The sequence below is a fragment of the Leucopleurus acutus genome (genome assembly GCF_964270905.1).
Source record: "Leucopleurus acutus genome assembly, chromosome: 10".
NCBI classification, from domain to species: Eukaryota; Metazoa; Chordata; class Mammalia; order Artiodactyla; family Delphinidae; genus Leucopleurus; species Leucopleurus acutus.
In genome coordinates, this window is record NC_139153.1 from 21,465,224 (window position 1) to 21,484,193 (window position 18,970).

Sequence of the window (18,970 nt, forward strand, 5' to 3'; positions counted from 1 at the left end):
AGCAGAATGTGAGAAGAAAGTCAGCTGAGGAGAAAGCTGGTACTTTGGACCATCGTTGTAGGAACAGAGATACAGAGAAGTGGGTGAATCTATGATACCTTTGGATATCAGGTAGCAGGGTTTGCTGGTGGACTAGTGATAGGAGATAAAAAAAAATACAAAACAGAAACAAGGGCAACTTCTATGGTTTTGACCAAAGCAATTAAATCATGAATCTCTATAATACCGAAGATTCAACCCAGATCTCCTTAACACTCCAGCAATCTCTTTTGAAAGGCAAGGGTCTAATTGCCTGTTCTAGTGTGGAATTTTTCCTTTTGAAGTGTCACCTTATTATTCTGTCTACAGGAAGCACGGAGAGAGATTGATATTTATAGGTTGCATTAGAATTCAGATTGCCCGCCCCAGATGTCTGCTGCAAGCCTTCTGACTAGGTTAGTAATAGCTGTGGCGCATTGGCTCTGCCAGTGAGGATGTATGCCTCGGTGTCCAGTTCCTTCAATCTAAAAGAAGACAAAGGCTGACCATGTCGACCTGACTGGCCTTCTTGTTGCCTAGCGCTGCCCTTTGTCTGCAGCCTACTTCCTGGACCTGGTGTCATGACTTACTCAAGAAGACTGTTTACATCCCAGCATGGGATGACAGATGGGGTTGCAGGAGGGAATCTGGACCATGGTCAGGGGCCTCTGACCATGATGGTCCCCAGAGGCTCGAGTATGACAGCCTGGCCTCTTTGGCTCCCTGCTTTCTGTAGGCAGAGCGGGTTCCAGAACTCCATGGTGTGGTGGAGCTGGGTCACCCCTGTGGTTTGGACAGAGAGCAGGGTGGGGCAAGCTGTCCCCCGGCTGCTCCGGAGTTGGCTTCAGACAAGAGACTAAGGTCAGGCATGTGGTTGAAATTACACATGTGTTCCTGGCAGCATTCACGTCAGGATTTATGAAAATAGATTTTATAACTTCAGCTGTACTTGGCAATGATCATTTCTTGGTTGAAGTTGCGTGGAGGGTCCCTAAGATCAATTCTTACTGCAGACGGAAATCTGAATTCTGACAGTGAGTGGCTTTTCCTTACTTTTTGAAAGTCTCCTGAGTGGGCATAGAGGCGAGTATCCATCAGTCAGGATCCTGGCAGGAAACAGGATTCACCTCTGATGGTTCAAATGAAGAGACTGAATGAAGGAACTATTTGCAGAGCTGTGGGCGGGGCTGAGGGGACACTGAAAGGGCAGGGGAGTCACCAAGAGGCTAAGAGCAGGGCAAACTGTTACCACTCCAAGGGCCAAAGAAGAGAAAGGACAGAACTGTAGTTACCTGAGCCAGGTGAGACCTGGTGCCATAGAGGAGGGGCCACGAGCAGCAGCTGGAGACCCGGAGGAAGCATCTGCTACCAGAGAGGTCGCCCAGAAGCGGGAGGGAGCGAGGAAGCTTCTCCACCCGCCCTGTCCTATCATCTGCTGGGGAGAGGAGAGGGCGGACAGGAAGGAAGACGGATGCGGAAGGGCAAATGAAGGACCAGAGACCCAAGAGGGACGTCGTCCTTCACTCCAGATCATAGCATCGGCATTGTCTTTAAACACATACACATACACACCCCACCTCCTCCTCTCTTTTTACTCATTTATAATAATCTTCAAACCCCACGACACCCAGAAACCACTGCAGGGACGGGAGATGGAGTGTGACTGCTGTGGTATGTGGATCTTGGGTGCATCCAGGTATTCCCGAGGGGCACCATGGGATGGAAGTAGGGAATGTGCATGGGGTCCTGGCCTGGACCCTTATTGCTGGTTAGGGGTTGACTTGCAGAGCGGGAGAGGGGCTCAGAGTGAATGAGGAAACTTCTCACCCCAAAAGACAATGGCATTTTGGGGGTAGAAGGGGGTCACAGTACATGTTTCATGAAGACTAAGGCTGGGAGTCAGAGCTTCAAAGACGCGTGTTCCTACACGGGAAGGTACGGGTTTGAGGTGGTTTGATTTAAAGCCCCCAAGTTGGTGTCTGGTCCAGTTTCCTAAAAACGGCAGCTCACCTTTCAGGGAGAGGCATTGCAGAAAATTACAGCAAAGATATTTGGTTTGGCAGTCAAGGAAGGGGGAAGGGGAGACAGTGATGCTCTTTTAATTTCACTCAGAGTAGCGAGAACTGGAAGAGGGCCCTGGATGAGCTGGAGGCCAGCGTCTTGGGAGAAGGTATCGCAGCAGAAGCTTTCCAAGTGTAGCTCTGTATTTTTTATTATGATTTGGGAGGTAGTGCTGTGTATGTTTTTTTTTTTTTTTAAAGCGTATTTATTTATTTTTGGCTGCATTAGGTTCTTCGTTGCTGCGTGCGGGCTTTCTCTAGTTGCGGCGAGCGGGGGCTACTCTTCCTTGTGGTGCGCGGGTTTCTCATTGCTGTGGCTTCTCTTGTTGCTCGAGCATGGGCTCTAGGCACTCGGACTCAGTAGTCGTGGCTCGTGGGCTCTAGAGCGCCGGCTTAGTAGCTGTGGTGCACGGGCTTAATTGCTCTGTGGCCTGTGGGATCTTCCTGGACAAGGGCTTGAACCCGCGTCCGCTGCATTGGCGGGCGAATTCTTAATCACTGCACCACCAGGGAAGTCCAGTGTTGTGTATGTTCAGGCAAACCAATATTTGCATATTTATTTATAAATTGCATCTCGTCTATGCATATTACCATATGGACATACTGAGCACTGTGAGGTATAGTGGGTAAGAGCATGGATCTGTACCTCAGTTTCTTTGTAGGTTTGTTGTGAGAAACGATGACCTGCAAAGCCCTTAGTACAATGCCTGACATGAAGTCAGCAGAATATGGGTTACATTGTGGTATGAAACGTACCCTAAACACAAGTTTTTTAAGGGTGAGATCAAAATATATAAATAGAAGTTTTTATATATATTTTAAGTGTATAAGAATATATATTTCCATACCCCATCTTGCACACCTTCTTGGAGGTGTACACTCCCCACTTTGGAGACCACCAGTTAAGACTTAGTATTTGCTGCCACGCAGACTGCGCTACCTTGAGTAAATTCACTTTTTCCAGCCTCAGTATCCTCTTCTGTGGGATGACAGCGGTTAATAGCGCCTGCATTATAGGGCTGTTGGAGGATTAAATGCACTACATCCACTTAACCCAGGCTCTGCCTGGCGTGCCCTCAGGACTCAGTAAAATGTTACACGTGATTATTGTCACAAAAGTAACAGTCATTGTCTTTAAATCAGCAAAGAGAAAAAAGATCATCCCTAATCCTACAGGATCATATATTATCGCTGTAAAGGAACTTGTTGGCCTATTTTTAGACCTTTTCCTAAAGCTTCTGTATACACACATACGTATTTTGCATAATTGGAATCATATTGTGTGTTCTCTTGTGGACCCGTTCTTAGTGGCTGTAGAGTATAACAGGCTCAGATTAATTTATTCACCCAACCCTATTGTTGATCATTTGATTTTTCTGTTTTAAACAACACTGTGATGAAAAGTCTTTTTTAACAGGCTTATTGGGATGTAGTTTATGTACCATCAAATCACACACTTAAAGTGTGCAATTCAGTGATTTTTAGTGTGTTCAGAGTTGTGTGACCATCACCAGAATCTAATTTTAGAACATGATTGTTGCTACACAAAGAAACCTGCACCTGGGACTCCCCTGGTGGCTCAGTAGTTAAAAATCCACCTGCCAATTTGGGGGCATGGGTTTGATCCCTCTTCCGGGAAGATCTCACATGCTGCAGAGCAGCTAAGTCTGCGAGCCACAACTGTTGAGCTCACGTGCTGCAACTACTGAAGCCCGTGCTCCTGGAGCCCGTGCTCTTCAACAAGAGCTTAGCTTGGCCACCGCAATGAGAAGCCCTTGCACCACAACGAAGAGTAGCCCCTGTTCACCGCAGCTAGAGAGAGCCCGCACGCAGCAGCAAAGACCCAATGCAGACAAAATAAATAAATAAATAACAAATGTTTTAAAAAGGAAAAAACCCCGCACCCATTGTAGTCACCGCCATCCTCAACCCTCCCAGGCCAGGCAACCATTAATCTACGTTCTATCTCTGTAGATTTGTCTGTTCTGGACATTTCCTACAAATGGGATCGTACAGTCTGTTGTATTTGAAGACTGGTTTCTTTTACTTTACATAATGTTTTTCGAGGTTCACCCACATTGTAGCACTATCAGGTCATTATTCCTTTTTGTTGCCAAACATCCCATGGTGTGGCTATATCATGTTTTATTCATCTTTTCATCAGTGATGAACATTTGAGTTATTTCCATGATGAATAATCTTATAGATTAATCTTAACTATTTCCTTTGAATGCATTCCTAGACTTGAAAATTCTGGGTCATATAATTTCCAGACTTTTGACTATCAAGCGCTTCTAATCCAGACTTTCTCTCTCATTTGAGCACATTAATGACTTCCTTCTTCCTCATCGTATGAACTACAAAACTTTTGTATTCCTTGTGACACCTGGAGGCATTTACAATTTCTAATATTCTAGAGAACCATTCTCGGGAATTCTATCCTATGTTGGGTGTCAGAGGCTCTGATGGACAGTGATATTCCTAAAGGGAACACATTGTATTTACTTATATCAGTCTTTATCATTTTCAACTAGAAACCTCCCTGCCGTCTGGCATTAAGGAAAATTGGCAGAGACTTGTAAGTGGTAGATTGTCTCTTTAAATTGTCTCACTTTGTCCTTTTAAGTATATGTATTCCCTACCAGCCTCCTAGAAGTGGTTGACAACCAGAAAAATAATGTCTTGTGTCAGTGGAATTTAGACCCAAGGTTTCACAGCCCATAGGCAGCTAAGTATCATTAGGCTCATAATCTTATTTATTTAAAATATGTTATTGCCAAACTGACTTTCCCCCTTCTTTAAAAATTTGGGGGCTTCCCTGGTGGCGCAGTGGTTGAGAGTCTGCCTGCCGATGCAGGGGACACGGGTTCGTGCCCCGGTCCGGGACGATCCCACATGCCGCAGAGCGGCTGGGCCCGTGAGCCGTGGCTGCTGAACTTGCGCGTCCGGAGCCTGTGCTCTGCAACGGGAGAGGCCACAACAGTGAGAGGCCCGCGTACCGCAAAAAAAAAAAAAAAATTTGGAAGTACGTGAAAGTTTGTTTTCTACATGCTGTGGTTTTTAATCCAACATAGCTGTTAAACTCTTGGGGTGGCCTCTTCGGCAAAATCTACTCACCCTTTTTCCTTATTATATGAAAGGATCCTGCAGAGAAGGCAGCTGGTGGATATACACCAAGCTTAAGCCTTTGTCATTGTGAATCCTGGATAATGTTTACAAATAGAATGGTCTCTGCAGGTAAGAGAGCTTCCTCCTTTACCACTGCGTTTAATCTTTCCAAAGCCTGAAAAGTATTCGTTGAATCATGGTGATTAGGACAGCTGATTTTGCCCTTGCCCTCGCCCCCAGATATTCTTCCTCCACTGACCTTTCTGGTCACAAGCAACAGAGCTGATTAAAATACTCCGCTCTTCGTACAAAGACCGTCCAACCGCACCCCCTGAGGCTCTCCGGTGTTGTCATCAGTGATGCTAATGGATTTGCCTTGATCTTTACTTCACTGCCTCTTGAGAATAACAACGTGCATTTATGAGACTGTTGCCTAGATGAGAAGAAGTCTGGCAGGGGCTCGTAAGTGCTGGATCTCTCTTATGAGAGACGTTTTTATATAAGATATCCAATTTCAATCTCGTGACTACCCACAAAGGTGGTGCTGATATGCCCATCCTAAGGATGAGAAAGTTGAGACATCATTGCTCTGTGCCTCCTGGCAGACAAGGTGTAAAAAAATTCCAATTCAATACAGACTTCTTCAGATTACAGCATAGGAAATACGGTCATTCCTAAGAGTAAACAAAGGTAACCCTACTGCTAAATTCTTACCTATCAGAGGTGGTGCATACCTTGGTGACCGAAGCCTTTAAAAAATAAATGCTGCAGTGTTATACTCGCCAAGGTGTGGTGTTCAGAGAAAATGCCCTTCAAAAAAACGGGGGAGGGAGAGTTTCTATGATTAAGAAATTTGGGAAATGTTGGGTTATATTAAGTCACACACACTGTAAACTGCGGACCTTCTCAGAGACTCTACTATTGGAATATGCATTGTGAAACCCCAAGATGGGTAGAGCATAAACCTTTTTTTGTGGGACACCTATTAGCGTTTTAAAGAGCTGGTGTGTGTGACACACACCGCCAGAATGAACTTCATAACAGCCATTCCTTTTTGGTTTACTTTTTTTTGTAGGTAGAAGACACATGTGGTAAACTCAGAGTATGCAAAGGTATTCAGTGAAAAGGTCTGTCTGTCTGCTTTTAATCACTGTCTATGAGATTCTCTCTTGAGAGACAAGCATTGATTTCAAGATGTGCAATCATGTTTGTATGTGTGTAAGCGCATACGTGTGTAAGTGTGTGTGTGTGTATTTCAATTTTGAGCACACTATATATGTTGTTCTGCACGTTATCTTTTTACTCAATATATATTAGAAGTCATTCCATATCAGTACTTATAAAGCTGTGTCCTTTCGTCTAATATCCACATAGTATTCTATTGTATGGATGTATCTTAATCCGTTTAACCAGTACCCTATTGATTTAGAATATTTCTAACCTTTTCCTACTGTGAACAGTGCTGCAGTGGGTACCCTTGTACATTTGTCTTTGTCATCATGGTGTTTCATGTATCAGCCTTTGATAAAAGCCAGGGGTGTAAAGATAAAATATGATTCTGTGAAGTCAAGAATAACCCAGGTTCATAGCCTTCTGATGGTCTGGCTTGATCCAGAGATATTTCGATAATTTAGAGAATTTAGAGAACTATAGATCCAAGTCCTAAAACTATATTATCAGAACTTGTTTAAAATAGTGGGAAAATGTATAGATTATTTTTCAGAGATAAGAAAAATTAGTTTGTGAAAAATCATATTTCTCTTAGGAAATAAAGAGGTTTGGAGTTGATACAGTAATTGTACATGTGTTCCAACTCATGGCAAAATGAAACTCAAGGCATGAAATCTATAAAACAGGGATTTCCCACGTGGATAACCTTTGATTCTTAATTCAAAACTCAGAGCAAACTGCTTTATTTACCCTGGTTCAGAAACAATGGTTTTGCTTCCTCACTATCTTGTACTGCATTTGATTTCTGCCAAATAGCGTTTGACTCAAAGACGTTAAAGATTGTTTTCTCTCTTCAGCATATTTCTCCCTTTTCTCTTTTGTGAACGAAGTAGAAAAATAATATAAGGTAACTTTATGGAACAGGAGATAAAACCTTTCTTTTTAAAACAGATGTTGTCGTCTAGTTGGAATTCAGCTATAGACCTTGATAGAAGTCCTTCCATATTTGTTATTTTTTGATAATGTCTCTCTTATTGTTTTTAATCAATCTGATCAATGGGGCTCAGTCTCAGATCAGGCTGGGCAAGTTTCCTTGAGGCCAAATTACTACTGGGACATCAGGTAATTTAAGTGTATTTTCACTGTCTGGTCCTTCTTTGGGAGAGTGCCTAAGATGCTGTAGCCACCATCCATCATAAGGTGCCATCACTCTGGGCCAGGCACTTTGCATGCAGTGTCTCATCATTTATACAGTGTGTATAGTATCACTCGATCCTGTACTATTAGGTGGGAACTGCTCTTATCCCCATTTTATAGATAGAGAAACTGAGGCACAGGACAACCAAAAAACTCCCTCAAGGCCACCCAGCTAGGATGTTATAGAGCTGGAATTTGAACCTATTGTTTTAAAGTCTTGCCCAAATTAGAGATGGGTTTATTCTCTAGAGGAGTAGGTCTTGAATTCTTTTAAACTCAAAGTCATGTAATCAACAATAAGAAAACAAAGATTTGTCACTGCTCTAACCTAGTTATGCCAGCAACATGTGAATGGTCTCCATTGTTCACAGCTCCTGGCAATGGGGGGATTTGTTTTTCTACGCCTGAGCGGTCCTGGCTCCAGAGCTGGTGTGGCTCTCCAGGCCAGAGGATGGAACAAGTGTAATGACACGTGTGACTTTCTTGGAAGGAGATGCTCTGACCCTTTTATTACCTCCCCTGGGACACAAGTGATCACGACACAAGTGATCACCTGCAGTGATGTCTAGTCTTAACTCTTTGTCCTCACTTGAAGCCAACCAAATGGCCAGGGCTTCCACCATGTTCTTAAGGAAACGTTTGCCCAAATTTTCCCTTAGAAATTTTTACAGACATTAGCATTCGATCCCTGTGTTGTAATATGTAGAAATGGTGGTCGGGGACACATGGAACCCAGTGTGACAACAAGTTTTCAGTTTCTCCTTTGTGTCAAGGGGCTGGAAGAGAGTCATTATGTGAAACCTGAGTATTAAGGCGTTTTCAGGTCATGAAGAGGAATTTGACCAGAGGAGTCCCAGAAATGCAGATCTTGAATTCTAATCCTGTGCTCTTAACCACTGCTGTGCTGTGGGCACCTGGCCATTTGCATTTGTTCTCTAGGGCATTATAAACCCATCTACTGGCGGAAAATCTCAGAAACCTTATATAAAGGGAACTAACTCCTACTGAGTTGTTACCGGGTGCCAGGGACTGTTAGATGCTTTGTATCCTTACTAACAGCCAGCTGCCCAAGCTTGCATGCTCAAACTAGGTCTTGGAAACTGTCACTTCTGCATGTGGTCATTCCACATGCTCTGCCGCTTCCCCAAACAGGCAAGATGTAGAAATCAGAGACAAAAGGGAGTCTTGATTGCCAGGTTCAGTTTCCTGCCAGGGCAGGATGTAATTGCAGGGCTGTCTAGAGCCTATGATAAGCTGATACTAAATTTGTTCTTGGCAGACTGTCTTGGGACGTGTGGGGGAAGGGTGGAGGAGGGGGAAGTGGGAGCTTAGGTGCAAGGATCCTTTTGTAATCTCTGGTCTCCTCTTGTTTGAGCATGAGAACATTTCCTGAATGCTGGTCTTAAATATTTAGTGGTCATTCAGATGTAGGACTAGTCTGCAAACGTTCATGCCCGAGACACGGATACAGTTTTGCTGTATCCAAACTCCCTCTTCCTGTCTCTTGCGCATCTGGCCTGAGGCTTGTGTATCAGTGAGGTATTTGGATGTGACGTCTCTCCTGGTGTAGCAGGTAAATTGCGAAGGACTTCTGACATTTTTCTTACTGACTGTGCTGTTCACTAACACTGTCTTAGGTTAAAAAGGAATCGAGCATCATTTGAATGGCTTTGTTTTCTTAACTTCAGCTGTTTCTTTTCTTTTTTGCAGAAGAGAAATAAATAGTTCAGGAGATGAAAAAAGGGCGCTTTGAAAAAATTTGACGATAGTTGATTTACAATATTGTGTTAGTTTCAGGTGTACAGCTTCAGATTCTTTTCCATTATAGGTTATTATAAGATATTGAATATAGTTTCCTGTGCTATACAGTAAATTCTTCTTGTTATGTTTATAAAATTGTAACATGTGATAAAGGTGAAATTATCCAGGAAAGGATACATTGTTCAAAACTAGTGCTGGGAGAATTGACAAGCTGGGAAAAAATAGCATCTCCCCATACAACATACACCAAATTAATTCTTTATGGATTAAAGATTCAGCTGGAAAAAAAATACATAAAAAGCTGAAAGAAAAAAATGGTACTTTTACACAAAGTTTCTTCAATTCTAAATAGGTGGCATTTTCTTTCTTTTGATTTTCTTATCTGAAAGTATTAGATGGGAGTATACTCTTGCTTTTATTTCTTTTCCTTTTTTTCTGGTCTGCGTTCTCTCTCTCTCTCTCTGTCCCTTTCCCTCTCCTCCTTTCCTTCCCTTCCTCCCTCCCTTTCTGTCCTTCTTTCTTTTTTAAATATTGAAGAGCTTGATGCTTTGCAACTAGCTACACAAAGGCAGCTCTACGTTCGAGAACTCCACAATAAGCCCTGCTTCATTCACCTCTTTGTTTCCTGAGTGATCATCATTTTGTCAAGGGGGTCGCTAACTGGAGAATGCCTCAATGAAAGGAAAAACTGAGTACAACACCGCCTGGCTTCCTGACACCTATTGTTTGAGCTCGGCTTTGCTTTTCCTTTCATTAGAAGGGCAAGCTGGCCTCTGTCATTTCTCCCTGAGGCTTGTGGATGGGGAGGTACGCAAGCCTCCCTTTCTCCCTTTCGTCTTACTGGTCTTGCTTGAGACTAGTTTTCCTGGAACATAATTTTTGTCAAGCCAGTGCTGGCCCTTCAAATGAAGAGGACTCTAGTTTCCTGAAATTAGTCTTTTATGGGGAGGTTTTCCATGTAAAATGTTGTTGAGGAAATTCTTGCTCTTCTTTTTCTGGTGGGGGTGAGGGTGAATGAGGGTGGTTTTGGAGAGGGAGTAAGGCTCTCTTTTTTTTCCCACCCTATTACAGGGGCTGAAGCAGGCAATCTTATCTTGTGTTCCATTCAGCCTAAAAGGTGGTCGGCCAACCACTCTTAATTATAGGCCTGGTGTGGTGGAGACAGCTGTGGCAGCGTTGTGTCCCTCAGGGAGTGTATGCTCTAGTGTGTAACACAGTAAAGCCATAAGCTGATACAAATGCGAATATGGAAACAAACCTAATAGAAACGCATTCCAGAAACAAAACAATGAGTGGTAAGTAGTGACTATGGGCTGCTTGAGCTACAGAAGTAGAAGGCTTCTCTTTTGCATTGACCAAAAGGTTGCAAAGAAGGCAGTCATGGCAAAGGTCTGGGAGAAAAGTTTTCAGAGTAGAAGGAAGAAGCACCGTTGCAGGTGCCTGAGACGGGAACAAGCCTGGCACGTTTGAGAGACAGGAGCGTTTAAGCTCTTCTGAAAGATGAGAGGAACCAGTTTGTACTGAACAGAATCAAGGCATTCCTGAGAAAGGGAAGAACTGGGGCAAAGGTCCTTATGAAAGGAGACTAAGAAGAATAGCAGGTGCTGTCTGGCTAGTGCTGAAAACGTCATGCAGTATATGGTGTGAAGGTGTGTTTTAAATAGCCTTAGTGAGAGGTAACATCCCATGAGATGTGTTTATCCGTTTGAAATGTTACCGGTTTAAAATATATAGTTCACTGGCTCTTAGTATGTTTACAGAGTTGGGCAACTATCACCATAATCTTACTTTAGAACATTTTCATCACCCCCCAGAAGAAATCCTGTACCCACCAGCGGTCCCGTCCCATTCTTCCAATCACCCCAGCCCTAGGCAACCCCTGATCTACTTCGTGTCTCTGCAGATTTGCTCATTCTGGACATTTCATATACATAGGATCATACAATATGTGGTCTTGTCTGATGGCCCTAGAATGTTTTTGAAGTTCTTCTATGTTATAACACCATCAGTATTTCATTCCTTATAATTGCTAAATAATATTCCATTGTATCTGTCCATTCATCAGTTGATGAACATTTGGGCTGTTTCCACTTTTTGGCTCTTATGAATAATGCTGCCATGAACATTTGTGTGCAAGTTTTGGTGTAGACATTTGTTTTCATTTCTCTTGGGTAGTTACCTAAGAGTAGAATTTCTGGGTCATACGGCAACTCTCTGTTTAACATTTTGAGGAACTACTGAATTGTTTTCCACAGTGGCTGCACGAGCAGTGTACACGAGCTATGTGTGAGGATGACAATTTTTCCACATCCTTGCTAATACTTGTTATTGTCTGTCTTTTTGATCATAGCCATTCTAGTGGTTGTGAAGTGGTGTCTCATTGTGGTTTTGATCTGTGTTTCCCTAATGACTAATAATGTTGAAACATTTTCATATGTGCTTATTAGCCATTCATATGTTTTCTTTGGAGAAATGTCCATTCAGATCCTTTGTCTATATTTTAGGTGAGGTACTTGCCTTTTTATTTTTCAGTTATAGAAGTTTTATTTAATATTCTGGAGGTAAGATCCTTATTAGATATATGATTTGCAGATATTCCCACCAGACAGTGGGTTATCTTTTTGCTTTCTTGATGGTGTTCTTTGAGGCACAACATTTTTTAGTTTTGATGAAGTCTAATTTGTTAATCTCTTTTTTTGCTTGTGCTTTTGGTGTCATATGTAAGAAATCCCAAGGTCACAAAGATTTCATAGTGTGTTTTTTCAAAGAGTTTTATCTCTTATATTTAGGTCTGTGATACACCTTTCATTTTTATTTATGTTATGACGTAGGTGTCCAACTTCATTATTTTTCATGTACTTATCCAGGTGTCCTAGTACAATTTGTTGAAAAAAATATTCTTATTGAATTATGTTGGCTCCTTTGTAGAAAATCAATTTGCCATGAACATTAGAGTTTATTTCTGGGCCCTAAGGAGGATGCATTTTTAATTAAGGCATCTTTCTAACATGGTGTGAAGGCTTCAGAGATCCGCGCTCTGGTTGGGTAGTAAAGCAGCTGTCAGGTAAATTCTGGATTGAAGAGGCTTCATTTTCTCCGCAGTGAACTTATGGATGAAGATTCTTGTATTATTTCCTTATAGTACTGAAAAGATCCTTCAGGCCATTTTCAGACATTTAATAGGGCTTCATCTTAACCATCACTGACAGGGCAATATCTCTTCTGAAGTTCCCTTTTTCTTTCATTTCTTTTCCTTTCCCCTCCCTCCCTCCCTCCCTCCCTTCCTTCCTTCCTTACTTCCTGCCTCTCCTCCTCTCTCTCTCTCTCTCTCCTTTCCCTTCCTTTCTTTAGTTCTTTCATTTCTTCCTTTAAAACATAACCTAGGTTGAAGAGATGAGATTTACAGTCATGATACAAGGGGACATTTAAATTAGGTGATGCATACAATGATGTGAATAGATTAGAATATATGGATATTTGAGATCATGTAATCACACAAACTCAGGCTAATGACTTCTGAATTCAGCAAAGTTTTTGAAGTAAATTATAAGAAACATAAACATTGAGCACTCATCCTCCCAAGATTTATGCTTCTTCTTTCTAACACTTTTCACTTGGGAAGTTTCTCCCTGGACCATCTTTATGTGGCTAATGCTCCAAACTGAATCAGCATCCCTGGACAGTGTCCTAAACTCAGGCCCTAAATGTCCTACTGGATATTTTCACCAGGACACCTACTAGGTGTCAAAGGTCACAAACAGAAGAATTATTTTTGACATTTTAAAAGAGCGTACACCTGTTTGGGAAAAGCATCTTATGAACTTGTTTGGAAACAAGAACAGCTGCTCTAATCTACAGATCCTGGACTTCAGCTGCAACATTTTCAGCCTCCAGCCAACCCTGCTGCTTCAGACTGGCCCACACAATCCGAATTGGCTGTTGCCAACCCATCCTGTTACTGTTTGTCCTGAATTCAGTGGTTTTGCATACTGACAGACACTCTCGGTTTGTCTCAAGTCTGAAGTCAAGGGGAGGTTCTGTGAACAACCAAGGAACTCTGTTCAGTCTTAAATGGATAAATTATACCACCGACTAGATTGTCTCTAATTGTTGAGTACATCGCACCCTTAAAAGTTGTCTGTCCATTTGTGTTTATATCAAATCTGAACTTAGGGCCAGTATATGCTTGCTCATTGTTTGAAATTTAAATATTTATAAGATACTATATCCATAAAAAAATAATAAAAGACCAAACAATTTATCAGTCCTGTGAATTTCTCCATTGCCATGGGTCTTTCTCATCTGCTAGATTTCCGTTCCTCTTGCGTCTTCTGACCAGTCTCTTCCCCTGCAGTCTCTTTCTCTTCCAGATAGATTGGATTCACTTTGTTGGAAAACCTCATCGATGACATCAATCTCTAGAGCCCCAAATCTTCATTGCCTGTAGGATAAAACTTAAACTTCTTTGCTTAATATTCAAAATCCTTGTCCAGTCTGTCTTTCACTTGCTTTCCAAGCCTTTTTTCTGACTTCCTCCGAGTTTTTCTTCTTCCAAACCGCGCTGTTTAGTGTTTCCTGAACAGACCTTGAGCTTTTCTGCTTTGGGGCTTCCTTTACCTTTTGCTGCCCATGTAGTATATCTGCCACTCTCCCTCCCTTCTTCTTATATAAATCTCCCTTTCTTTCAAGACTCAGTATAAATCCTGTTTCTTCTGGTTACTCCCCAGTGAGTTATAGGTCCAAGTCGAGATCCTTAACGGCTTAGTTCCATGGTGGAGATTGCAACCTGTCAATCCATGGGCCAAATTCAGTTTACAGATATGTTTTCTTTCATCCACATGTGTTTTGTTTAAATAAATTTTTCAGTTAGTGCCAACAGTTAAAATTCTGATATATCCCATTTAAAGAATCAGATTTCCAGCCAACTTGGAAAAATTCAAAGCAGGGCTCTGTATTCCCAGGTGGTAACTATGTGTGATTGCCCTCTAAAGCTGCCCCCATTTGGACAAGATGTGTGTGTTTGCCCAGCAGCACTGAGCTATGCCTGGTACTAGGTCTCCCCCATCACTCATGTATATCCCCCATCCAGCACCTGTGAACATCTGCCTGGGCGGTTAATTCTGTAAGGTCTTATGACTACCTCTTCTTGTTATCTTGAATGTTAGATCATTAAATTAAAATATTCCTTCTATGCTACCTCCCATGAGAGCTCGTGTGTATAATGTACTAAATAAATGCCTTAAGGTGATTTTAACCTCCCACTTCTTGCGTGAAATAATGCCACCTCTTGCTTAAAAGGATTTCAGGTAGTATTTTTTTTTTCAGGTAGTATTTTTAAAAGACCTGTTCCATAAGGAAATAGAAGAGAAATTCAAATAAAGAACCAGACCAAAGAAACAGGAGCATGTAATAAAGGTGATTGTCAAGATTTCATATATAAAGGGAAAAGAAAGGTAAGATATATTTTATTTCAAGGAAAACCAAATCTGTAAGCCGAACCCAGGAAAGCCTCACTAATCAGTGTTCTGGTTACATTATTTATTTGTTGGCTGTAACTGGATTTTATTTTTAAATGACATTTTCTTTCAAATAAGGTAATCAGTTCAGGGCTTTTGATAAGGTCATCATAATGGAAACTAAATCTTCTGTTTTATTTTGGTTGATTTTAACAATAACTTCACGGGTCCACAGTTGGTTACCATTTACTGCTTTTATTTTTAGGATTTGGCCAAGAGATAGGTCACTGTTTTTCCACCAGCAGTTTTCAGGGTTTTGTGTCTTCTCCTCCTCATGAAGTTTCCCAGCATGAAATGTAGGGAGATGTCCCACTGGTGGCCAGTTCCCAAGACAGTCCCATATTTTCCAGTGTTTTATCATTGACATGAAGGGAGGCAGTTCTTCAGTCCATTTTCTGCTTTCCATTAGTCAAACACTGCACCTTGGCACACTTCCCTTCTGTCAGGGATTCCACAGTATCTTTGTAGACTAAAGATTTTAAGAGGAAATATCTTTAGGACTCTAAGTTGTTGTAATCATTATTGTCACCAGTGTAAGCACTCTGTAAGGGAAAATGCTGCAATGAAGGAAGGAAGCAGTTCTGAAGACTCGTAAAACATGTGAAGCTCTGGAAAAGGTTTCAGAATACATCGGCACTCTTTCCCACATAAACTATTTGACTATTAACTCCCGTATCGGCACGGGTTGGGAACATGTGGTCTTCTTTTGACCCAGGAATCTCACAATCATACATGCTCAGTGACTAAAAGAGTATTTCCTGTCTCTGTGCTACATATGGTATCACCACTCCTGATACTTTTCTTTAAATTTGCTGCCTTTTTAAAACTCAAAAATAATCTTAAAAGGTAACTTTACATGCCTACTATAAAAGGAAGACCAATAATTCTAGCCCAAAATGGAAGGTTATTGGGATATTAAATGCAATGAAAACACACCTTTGTTATTCAGTTTTACTGAGGTCTTCCTAGCCACCAGAGGCTCTGCTTTTTCTCTGTACAACAGGGGATAGACTTGGTTTTAGGGAAGTGCTGAATATGTAATATCACCAAACTGAGACTCTTTGAGGACTACTCAGAGGGATTGAAAGAGAAGCAAAAAGGGCTAACTTTTTACTCTGGAATGTAGTGTTATTGAGGCACCCCTGCTGGCGATCCCACGAGGTCATCTCAAGCAATAGCATAAGCCCACACCTTGGCAATCCCTGGACCGATTCGGCAATTCCTGCCTCCTCCAACGTACTTCAGAAGATGTTGGTGAAAGCTTTGATCCTTAAGTCAGAGGAGAATTGGTGTGAGCATCTAGAAAAACCTCCACTGTGAAATGTTTGCGTGAAACTTGCTTTTTTAAGAAAGATGTTACAGCAGTGCCCCAGCTCAGACTGGCTTAACTTTCCTATCTTGCTCCTTCATTTTTTCCCCCTCTGCCTCGCATGCCTCCCCTCTTCCTCGTCTCTCTCTTTCTCCTGCTTCTCCTTCCTTCTCGTTCTCACTCCTTATTTGTCATCTTCACAGGACCAGTCACCTGTGGGAGTGTGTTTTTCATCATTAAGTACAGGAGCAGACACACTTCACGTGTCTCCAGGGTATGACCTGTAATTCCCAGCGTACTCATTTCTGTGATATTCTTAGGGCTGCAGAAAAGCTCTCAGCAACAATGCTTGCTTAGAGTATTCTTAAAGTGCTTTGTCTCACTGCAGCTTTTACCCTTCATCCCCTAAGAAAGCAAACGAAAGTCTAAGGAACTTGAACTTGGGCATTGAACTACAGGCCCATAAGAACATTTTGGTATGAGCAAATCAAATGAATACACATTTTTGAAACCTAGTTCATGATATTTCTCCTCAAAAGAATTTCAGCTTTTAAAAGAATTTGTTTTGTTTATTGAGTTTTTTTGTGTCTTTGGCGTCACTTTATGGAAGCAGTTTGCATTAAAAAATCTAGTCAGTATTTGTGGGATTTTCTGCTCAATCTTTTGGGAATTGCCCAAAAAAGCCCTATTTCCCTGGTTTCTGTAGGAGCAGTCATTTGATATACCAGTACCCTGTTCTCTGTTGAGGGCTGGTTTGTCCAGGGTCAGGGATCTGACTTCAGCTGGGCCAACTGGAGCTCTTCCCTGGGATCCTTGAACTTGGGACCTTGAAGGTAGAGGTTTTCTCTATCTGGGGACTGAAATTGTAAAAGGTAAAGCTTGGGAGCTGCGGTGGCCAAGTTTTTCTCTGTATAGAAAAGGTCAGTGAACCAGAAGATTGAAGTTGAAATGCAGAGGGAAGGACTTCCCTGGTGGCACAGTTGTTAAGAATCCTCCTGCCAATGCAGGGGACACGGGTTTGAGACCTGGTCCGGGAAGATCCCACATGCCGCGGAACAACTAAGCCCGTGCGCCATAACTACTGAGCTCATGGCCACAACTGCTGAAGCCCGTGCTCTGCAACAAGAGAAGCCACCGCAATGAGAAGCCCGTGCACTGCAAAGAGTACCCCCACTCGCCACAAGTAGGGAAAGCCCGCGCTCAGCAATAAAGACCCAATGTGGCCAAAAAAAAAAAAAAAAAAAAAATAGAAAAGAAATGCAGAGGGAGAGTTAGACTTCTCATGGCATTTGAGCCCCTGATTATATCCTTCTTGAGACACAGCTTCCTCCCTGTCTTTCTTACTGCTTCCCTGATATGTAAAGTCTCAGAATACACCTAAATTTCCTTTTTTGCTTCAGGTGTTTCACATTGGAGTTTATTCATCTGTAGCCACAAAAAAAAGCCTAATAGGTGACAAGTGATCGTTACACAGTCTGAGTCTCATGCAGGAACCAACACTATTATGAGCAGAAAAAATAATATAGACCAGGAGATTATGGGCCAGGAAATTAACATACAATATCTCAGACTCCAGACCCTACAACAACACTATGGGGTAAGTAATAGCCTTTCCTCATTTCACAGACTAGGAAATTGACACTGAGAAGTTAAGAAGTATTCCCAGAGTTACCCAGCCAGTAAGGGGCAGAACTGGACGTGAACCTATGATGGTCTGACTGCAGAGTTTATTTGTTTGACCGATTTTACCATTGTAACCTCCCAACTGATATTTCTTTGATTTTCTCTTACTTGTGTTAGTTGCCTTTTGTCAGAAAGGATCAACTAAAGACTCACTAAACTGGTTAGCAACCTCTTCCAGGATTTTGGGACTTGTAAAGATGGAAGGAGCCCTACAGGTTAACTTCTCCAAACCCTTGTTTTACAGATAAGGAACTGTGGCTCTAAGAGGCAAAGGTACATGCCCAGGGTCACATAGCTATTGTACGGCAGTCCTGTAACTTGAATTTCTCTCCTAACCCCAACACATTTGTTTTTTCCTTCTAACACACCCTTTTGGTCTAGGCTTAAAAGCGACTTTCTCCACAAAGTCTCTAGATTGATGAATTGCTCTTGCTATATAGGCTTTCCTACCACCCTCTCTTTCTCTGTTCATAGCATTTAATTCCTGTTTTAAGTGCTTGTTCAACCGTCCATCTGCCCCATCAATCAGTAGCCCCTGTGAAGGCAGGAACCCTGTCTCTCTTGTTCATTATTGCCCCTCACATGGCATATGCTTAATATGCTTAAATGGTGACTAGAATACATGAATAAAATAGCGCAAGGATGTGCAACAGTGGTCTGAAGTTTAAGGCAGTTGAGCTATATAGTATTGGAACATATATTCCAGTTGTAATTCTTTGGTTTTTGCCATGTTGAACATTTGCCATTGTTATACAGGTAGTATTTAAACTTATAGCTTTGGGGACAGAAATGCTCACAGCAGTACCGGGAACCACGTTTCTTCCTTTCTTCTTAACTTCGATTTGCCAGAACAGGTTTCTGTCACTTGTACTTAGTAGTTCCTAGCAGGTACGTGAGCTAAGACCAGACTCAAGATGAGGAAGCAAGAGGACAGCAAGTAATTGAGACTATTGGATAAATGACTGGTGAGCTCTACCATCCTTTGGGCATTTGCATTTCAGAGACTCAAGTGAATCTCTAACTTTTGAATTGTGTAGGGGAGGTTGGAAAAGAAGGAGAAGAGAAGTTACGTGGTAGAAGGCTAGGGAGAAAAGGTGGCCTAAGAGCTGAGGCTTGAAAGATCAATAATATTTTGCTGAGGGTGACAG

The 18,970-nt window shown here is 42.0% G+C and overlaps 1 protein-coding gene across 3 annotated transcripts in view; it reads left to right on the plus strand.

The window, feature by feature from the left end:
• The window catches only part of FRMD4B (FERM domain containing 4B), a 336,715-nt gene that overhangs the window by 48,003 nt on the left and 269,742 nt on the right, over positions 1-18,970 (plus strand). For 2 of the 3 annotated variants that reach the window (XM_082849084.1, XM_082849087.1), the window contains exon 1: positions 14,680-14,767. The exons of the other annotated variant lie outside the window; for it this stretch is intronic. The gene's annotated coding sequence lies outside the window, so the exon portion shown is untranslated. Of the gene's footprint in view, positions 1-14,679; positions 14,768-18,970 lie in introns of those variants that run through there. 3 annotated transcript variants of the gene reach the window in all.